This window comes from Furipterus horrens, unplaced genomic scaffold (genome assembly GCF_987537825.1).
Source record: "Furipterus horrens unplaced genomic scaffold, mFurHor1.1.pri manual_scaffold_19, whole genome shotgun sequence".
In the NCBI taxonomy this organism is placed as follows: Eukaryota; Metazoa; Chordata; class Mammalia; order Chiroptera; family Furipteridae; genus Furipterus; species Furipterus horrens.
This window is the reverse complement of record NW_028327189.1, coordinates 3,427,650-3,435,162: the sequence shown is the minus strand read 5'-3', so window position 1 is coordinate 3,435,162 and position 7,513 is coordinate 3,427,650. Positions and strand designations below refer to the sequence as shown.

Sequence of the window (7,513 nt, the reverse complement as noted above, 5' to 3'; positions counted from 1 at the left end):
CAAATCTCCTGGGCCAGATACACAATAAACCCCCCAACACTTAGGCCCCCAAACACCCTGGAAGCCTCAACACCCCTCAGCCCGGGGCACCCTTCCTATAGTTCGCCCCAAAAGACTAAATTTCCCCAAACTCAGTGGCCCTAAATGCCGTTGTCCTGGAAATGCAATGTCGGGGAACCTGAAGCCTGTAAATGAGAGACCCCAAATCTCTTCAGCATCAGAGGTCCCAGATCCTCTCTCCCCTAGCCCTGTGTACATGTCCTCCTCGGCATGGAGGGCCCCTGAGCTTGTCCCGAGGGACCCCGAGTCGCAGAGCTTCAGGAATTTCTGCCTCTGAGAGACTGTGCCTGCATCACTCGCGGATTCCCCCAGAACCCCATTTCCTGTCGCCGCCGCAGGAGAACTCAACCATTGGGGCCGCTTCTGGTGGCTCTGGGAAGCCCGCGCTTCGGCTGAGGTTGCCACAGGTTGGTAAAAACGGAGTGGGGGGGGGGCGAAGGGCAGGCACAGTAGGCACCCCTGCGGGCGGTCTACATGACCGCGAATCCTGCATCCCACTCATTCTTTTGTCCCCCTGGGTCCCCAAGTCTTCCCTGTCCAGATGCCCTGACACACGGGAGAATGGGGTTCATCCCTCTCAGCGCATTGCCATTCCACAGGCGCCTTGAGGCTGGGAAATCATGACCCTCAATGATGTGCCACAGAAGTGCCCGGAGGGAAAAGCCGGGAGAAAGCGGCAGAGGCCAAAGGTCATTGGTGGCTTCTGCGAAAACGTGGGCACTGCGCTGGTACTCTGCGGTTGTCTGGCCCCTGGGTTGACCCTCCCTGTGCAGGTGCCTAGAGAGAACCTGATGCAGGAGAGACCCCATGCCAAAAAAAAAAAAAAAAAAAAAAAGAGCCTTCTCTGGGCCTGGGAGAAGGCACATAGAGGTCGCAGGGACCAGGGACACTACCAACAGGGACAAGGCTGGTGACATAGCTAGGTACCAGGGAACTCTCTCAACACTTAACCCCTGTGGTGGCCCTCTCTGCCCATGTGCAGGATGTGTGGGGTGGGGTGGGGTCACAGGGACAATAACAGGAGCAGGCATCGCAAGGCTGGTGTCATGCCAGCTGGGACAAGACACAGCAGGATCTCAAGGGCAAAGGGCACTACCAGGAGGGACAGTGCTGGTGATGGAGCTGCCCCACAGCTTTACAAGTGCCAGCTCCATAGGGTGTCACTCTCTTTGCATGTGCAGAATGCTGGGGGAAAGGACTGGACCCTGCCTCTCAAGGCAGTGTCAGGGAAGTGGGAGAAGTCCCAGAGCGTGCTCAGAGCCAGGAATGCTCTGGGGATGGGCAGGTCTGTGGAATCACTTGTTCCGCCTGCCTACCTCTGCACTGTGAGTTCTTTGAGAGTCTGGTCCATACCTGATTCTTCTCAGAAGGCTCAGGGCCCCTGAGAGCACTCCCAAAACATTTGCTGAATGGATGATTTCACAGTTACAAATTAAACTAGAACGGGTCAATGGGCACTGAAAAATTATCACAGAAAAATTATCGTGAGATGTCAAGTATGGAGAGAGCTGAGGGGAAAATCGATAGCAGGAGCATCATCTCACATTCAGACTGCATTACATAACTCACAAAACACTTTGGTTAACATCATTATATGCTGTGTTCACCAGAACATTAAGCATTGGCATCAGGAAACTGAAGAGAACCAGCTAGTGGTAAAACCTTGTTCAAAGAGGATCGATGGGATCCAGTTAAAATAAGTACAGCTATTCTTTCCAAGATATACTAACTTGCACACCTTGGCATCACTCTACTTATTGTCTAGATATGTTTCTGTCAACTGTTTCCTTTTCCTCTTCCCGCTACCCCTCACTCTCACCATTCTAGGGGAAGCTGAAAGAAAAGAGCCTCAAGGCATGGATTCTAGTCTGAATTCAATATCCATATAGGCGCCTTCTTCTCTCTCTAATATTTGTACTCCTCAGGGATTCCCAAAGGTTGCCGAAGTATTGTTTAAAGTCGTACATGTGGATATATATCATAGGCTCTAAAGAAACAAATAAGTGCACGTGATCTTTTACTATGTGACTCTTACATTGAAGGCAATGTCCAGGGCATCCTTGCGTAATGAAGGTAGTTTGAAGGAATTGTCCAGCACAGCAAGTTTGCTGACCGAAAGTGGCTCAGGGCAGGCCAAGAAACCAGTCTCCCCTCCCAGAGAAGAAAACACCTCTGAAGAGCACTTCTGGGAAAAAATGGGTAAGAGAAAATAATCTGGACACTACAGGCTCTCTAAGTCCTCTAGGATGGATGATTAATATGGCCTAGACGTGAGGGACACACTCTGTATAGACCCGGATTAATGCCAGATGAAGCTGGAACTGAAGGTAGCACCAGAGTTTTGAGCAAACCTTAGAAATTCTCTGAGCTCCTGAATGCTAATGTGCAAAGGGAACATAAGGATCCATGGCTCATGTACTGTGTGAAAGCATCAAATTAAATTTAGAACAATTGACACATGCAGTTTTCATCGGTGATAACAGCACCCATACTTCCTTGACGCTGTATGCGCAGGCCTTTGCTTGCTGCCTAACACGTAATTGCCCTCAGTAAGTGTTTTATGAATGAGTAAAGGTTGGGTAGTTAAGCCAGACAATGGGAGGATCTAGAAATTAGAATTGAGTCAGCCATCTGTAGGCAGTGTGGAGTCTTAATCTCTCCGAGCCAATGGTTAACAGAGGAAAATACCAGAGAATGTAGAAGGACAGAGGGCATTGCGTGTTTCCTGACAAAACAAGACTAACACTTCCAGATACCACCAACCTCACTCACGTGCTCTTCATCTTAGGATTCAGGAGAAACGAGCATTATGCGAAGGTATATAACTTACGAGAAAGAAAGGGCCAGACGTACCGAGAGGGCAGCAGATTCCCCAACGATGACTACCTCTGTAAGTGATCCTCACAAAAGCATGTTATGTCTTTTTTTTTAATGTGTTGCAAATTTTTCCATTACCATTTGTCCCCCTTGAAGTCCCCTCCCCCACAATCACCTCATGGTTCCCCATGTCTCACCAAATGCCCCCACAATAGCTGTCATCGAGCTCTCTACCCATGAGTCTGTCTCTATTGTGCTTGTTAGTTCAGTTTGTACATTTGTTCATTAGATTCCACGTATGAGTAAAATCACACAGTATTTGTCTTTCTCTGACTGGCTTGTTTCATTTAGCATAATGTTCTCCAGGTCCACCCATGCCATTGCAAGGGTAAATTATTCTTCTCTTTTGTAGCCGAGCAGTATACCATTGTGTACATGTCCCGTGGTTGTTTTATCCACTCATCTACTGACGGACCCTTGGGCTGCTTCCATATCTCAGCAATTGTAAACAATGCTGCAATGAATGTAGGGGCGCTTACGTTCTTTCAAATTAGTGTTTTGGGTTTCTTTGGATATATTCCCAGAAGCGGGTTCACGGGGTAAAAAGGCAGTTCCATTTCTAGTGTTTCCCACTGTGGCAGCAGCAGTCTGCATTTCCACCAGTGCCACACAGGGTTCCGCTTCCTCCACATCCTCATCAGCACCTGTTTGTTCATTTATTGATGATAGCCATTTTGACAGGTGTGAGGTGATAGCTTGTTGTGCTTTCAACTTGCATGTTTCTTTTAATATGTCCACCGGCCATCTGGATGTCCTCCTTGGAGAAGTGTGTATTCAGGTCTTTTGCCCATTTTTAAATTGGATTGTTTGTTTTTTCTTTGGTGTTCTTATAAGTTTTTAGTGACTTTTGGATATTAACCCCTTATGAGCTGCATCAGCAAATGTGCTCTGCCATTTCATGGGTTGCCTTTTCATTTTGCTGATGGTTTCCTTTGCTGTGAAAAAGCTTTTTAGTTTGCTGCAGTCCCATTGGTTTATTGTCTCTTTTGTTCCTTTTGCCTGAGGAGATATACCACATACAATGCATGGTGTGTCTCGATGCAATAGTTTCACCTAGTCATTTGGTCCCTAAAGCATTCCCTTCCTCCAGGGACCTGGAATTCAGGAAGGGGGCGCAATGACGTGAGTGCCAGGGTTCTGTCTGAAGCTCCTCATGTCCAGGAAGATGCAACGCACTTTTCCTAAACCTTGTTCCTCTCACTTCCAGATTGTGAGAAGTGTCGAGACTACTGCCTAAAAAGCTGTAAAGACCATGGGCCCCCTGAGTTTGTAAAAGACCGTGCAGTGGACAAGGGGCATCCCAACCGTGCAGCCCTCTCTCTGCCCTCTGGATTGAGAATTGGGGCATCGGGAATTCCTAAGGCTGGCCTTGGAGTGTGGAACAAGTCTTCCGATCTTCCAGTGGGTCTGTGTTTTGGCCCTTACGAGGGCCAGATCACAGAAAGTGAAAAGGCAGCCAGCACTGGATATGCCTGGGAGGTGAGAAGTGTTTACCTCCTACCCTGTCCTCTGGCTTCCCACATACTTTCTGTGGCGTGAAGGCACCTCATCTCCTACAGAGAGGCATGGGTGGGGATAAACGGTATGGTTAGCTCTGTGTACTGCGTGGGCTTTGCATGAACCTGGAGCTCCTGTTTAAGAATCAGAGGGTAAGTGAGAGCAAAGTGGTACAGACACAAGGCAGTGGCTCCTCCCTTGTGGAGCCTGTGGTCTGATTGGACAGATAGGCGTGGGTGTGTAAAAGATGAGTGAGAAAAAATATCCTGTGGTCGCATTTGGAAGTTGAATCCCCAAGCGAGATGAAAGAGCGTTGGTTGATGTCGGTGGGGTAAAATAATTCTTCTGTTACCTTCCCACCAAAAATTAGAAATAAAAATGAAAGTCCTTGAACTTCTTTTCCAAAATGCAGATCTTAATCAGCAGAAAACACTATGTGTATGTGGACGGCGAGGATACTTCCTACTCCAACTGGATGAGGTAAGGTCAATAGGTTTCTGGGTGCCAGAGAGGGCGCTTATCCCCCACAAGCCCAGATATCTTTCCCTGTCATCCTGCCTCCCTCAATGCTGCCCTCAGCCCTCTGTTCCTCCTTGTTCTCTGCACAGTGTTCTTTCATATCAGGAGAGAGTTAGAGAAATGAAGATAAAAAAATAACACATATTCACAAAATCCGAATCCCTATGCTAGGCAAAATTGGGTGCCTGGAATAAACCTGGAGGACCCTCGATTCAACAGGGACACTGAGTTACACTTCACCTAAAGAACATTAATTAAGCACTTTCTATGTTCCAGCTTAGGTGAATGAGTTCATTACTTGAACAGATCGTACAGCCCATGTCCTTATGGGAGACTTACTGCAGGCAGGCCTGAAACAATTGCATTTAGACATATATAACTATAGTTTTCCTACTCTTAGAGAAGTGCACAGTGCCAGGATAGCCTAAACTGGTGCATCAGTTCTAACAAGAAGTGCTTTCTGAGGCCTTCAGAGGAATGGTCATGGGCCCCTTCTCTGAGGTACTCTCTTTTTTCAGGGGAAAGACAAGGTGAACCAACTATTATTGCTCTGTGTTATTTTTCTGAGACAAAGAGACTTCCAGGTTTCTATGGGAACCTAGGGGCACAAGTGACTCTTTACCCTAAGAAAAGCATGGGGAGATTGGGGAAAGGCTGCTCAAGAGAAGATAGACTTGGACTTTGTATTGAATAATGTGAGCTAATCTAGAAGCAGCGTCTAGATCAAGCACCAGGATCTGTGGGGTGAAATATAACTCAACATTTAGAGAAGCTAGAGGGCACTGGGTTCTATGACCAGTTGGGGTGGATTTTAAGTCTGGAACTGGGCGTTGGAAAAATGGTATTAGGGAAGATGAGCACAGTAAGCAGGACTTGAAGATAGGCATTCACACGGCATAGTGACAGAGGCTCAGACACTGAACAGAGGGTTCCCCGGGAGCATTGGAGGGAGTGGGTGATACCAGGGCCTGAGAGCCTTGGGCATCAGTGAGGAGCTGGTAGGTAGCGGACACTGATCACTGTGGTTTCCTTTCCCTTGATCTGCCTGAATGCCAGGTATGTGAATTGTGCCCGTTGGAATGAAGAACAGAATTTGGTGGCCTTTCAATATCACAGGCAGATTTTCTACCGAACCTGCAAGGTTGTCAAGATGGGCTGTGAGCTCCTGACCTGGTATGGGAACAAGTATGGCCGGGAGCTGGGAATCAAATGTGGAGTCAGGCAGAGGAGGAAGCTCCCGGCCAGAAGATGTGGGAACGGGCATTATTCAAAAGGGAGAAAAAGAAAGGGCTCTCGTTAGAAATCTTCCTCGCCCAACTCTTAAGTGGAATGAAATCAATATTAAAGTCAGTGAAGTTTCAAATCAGATCCTTTGGAAGTCAAGGAGTCACTTCACATGCCTTTAAATCTTAGCAACAATGTTTATATGTTTAATTTTGCTCTAAAATTTTAAAATACTTTCTATTGTGTTTGAAATGGGCTAACACTGAGTGAAATTGAGAATGGATACTTGGAGTGAGGCTTGAGGGAGGACATCTTTTTATTTTATGATTTTGGAAGACGGAGAGCAGCAATGCTTACTGCGGGCATGTGGTTTTCTCTTTAACATATATTAGAATATAGATACATGCATATGGGAGATATCCCTGCCATTACATCCATACGGCTTTTCAAATGGCCTCTGGTGCTACTTGAAAGTCGCTAGTCTGGTTAAAGTATAGACAATACCCTGGATGTGGGCTTTCTGGATATCTGAAGAAGGTGTAATGCATAGAAATGAAAGGCAAATAGCCTGTGAAGGAACAGAGCTTGCATTGTCACCATGGTAAGAATGTTTTCTGGAGCAGGTCTTATCAGGAGACAAAGCATACAGCTCAGGCAGCCTTGTCAACGTCTGCCCTGACCAAAACCTTCTGCTTCAGCAAAACCAAAACCAGAGGTCTGCCCACGTTCCTCCTGATCTGTGGCCTTCTCCAGTCAGAAATTGTTCAGCCAGCATGTGAGATGGTGCCACCCCTCTCAGATTCTCTTGGAAACCCTTGCAAGACAACACCTCTAATCAGACAGATGCTGCTCAGAGGATCAGAATCAGCAGAAGCAACATTCCTGCATGTGTAGCTGGAATGGCAAGGCTGTGAAGGTCAGGAGGTCATAGAAAGGTTCATTCTTTGCTTAAAAGGATCAGGCAGATGAGGATCTCAGGGGCCTTGTTGAAACCCCCCAGTGGGCAGATGGGGAGCTCTAGTGAGGATGAGAGAGTGATGGAGGAACAGCTGAGCACAGTCCAGAAAGTGACCCAGACGACTCAGAGAAATTATTTGTGGGAGTAGGGAAGTCCAGAATTGTAACAATCAAGTATGGACGGGGTGGTCTGGATTTGATGGTGGGTCATAGCTTATCAGATACCAGGGAACACACACTTGCAGGAAGAGTGGATGAGGATTTTCACAGAAATCACATCTCATCATACATAAGCAGACACGCTGAAGGAGAAACCCTACGTTTGCCCAGTGTTGACAATGCTTTACCAAATCACATGTCAACAGACACCAGAGCATAC

At 47.2% G+C, this 7,513-nt stretch overlaps 1 pseudogene; it reads left to right on the top strand.

The window, feature by feature from the left end:
- The first annotated feature begins 2,117 nt into the window (after positions 1–2,117).
- On the top strand, positions 2,118–7,108 carry LOC149990289 (histone-lysine N-methyltransferase PRDM9-like; annotated as a pseudogene).
- Positions 7,109–7,513: the final 405 nt, after the last annotated feature.